Source organism: Galeopterus variegatus, unplaced genomic scaffold (assembly GCF_000696425.1).
Source record: "Galeopterus variegatus unplaced genomic scaffold, G_variegatus-3.0.2 Scaffold10386, whole genome shotgun sequence".
NCBI lineage: Eukaryota > Metazoa > Chordata > Mammalia > Dermoptera > Cynocephalidae > Galeopterus > Galeopterus variegatus.
Window position 1 is genome coordinate 59,556 of NW_007736497.1, and position 930 is coordinate 60,485.

Consider the following 930-nt stretch of genomic DNA (forward strand, 5'->3'; position numbering starts at 1 on the left):
TTTTTTTTTTTTTTGTAACATAGTTGATTGTACATGTCTTTGGGGTACACACTTGTGTGCAATATGTGATGTCCAAATCAGTATAATTAGTATGTTCAGCATCACACAATGAAATCGTTTTTTATTTATTTGTTTATCTTTTAGCTCTCACTTATGAGTGAGTCCATGCATTCAGTATTTCTCTTTCTGTGCCAGGCTTATTTCATTTAACATGACTTTCTATAAGTTCATCCATGTTGCCGCAAATGGCAGTATTTCATTATATTTTATGGCAGAGTAGTACTCCATTGTGTAGATATGCCATATTTTCTTCATCTGGTCATCTGTTAATGGATGTTTAGGTTGGTTCCAACTCTTGGCTATTGTGGATAAAGCTGCAATAAACAGGGGGGTGCAGTTATCCCTTCAACATGATGATTTCCATTCCTTTAGGTGTATACCCAGCAGTGGGATTGCTGGATCATATGACAGTTCTGTCTGTAGTTCTTTGAGGGATCTCCATACCATTTTCCATAATGGCTGTACCAATTTACAGTCCCACCAACAGTGTAAGAGGGTTCCCTTTCTCTGCATCCTTGCCAGCATTTGTTATTCTCTGTCTTTTTTAATAATAGCCAGTCTATCTGGAGTGAGATGATATTTCAGTGTGGGTTTGATTTGCATTTCCATGATGCTGAATGATGTTGAGCATTTTTTCATGTGTTTGCTGGCCATTTGTATGTCTTCCTTTGAGAAATGCCTATTCAGCTCCTTGGCCATTTTTTTAACCAGGTTGTTTGAACTTTACTGTTAAGTTGAGTTCCTTGTGTATTCTGGATATTAATCCTTTGTCAGATGTATAGTTTGCAAATACTTTAACCCATTCTATATCTGGAGGTTGTCCATTTAATGTCTCTAATGTTTCTTTTGCTGTGCAGAAGTGCAGAATCT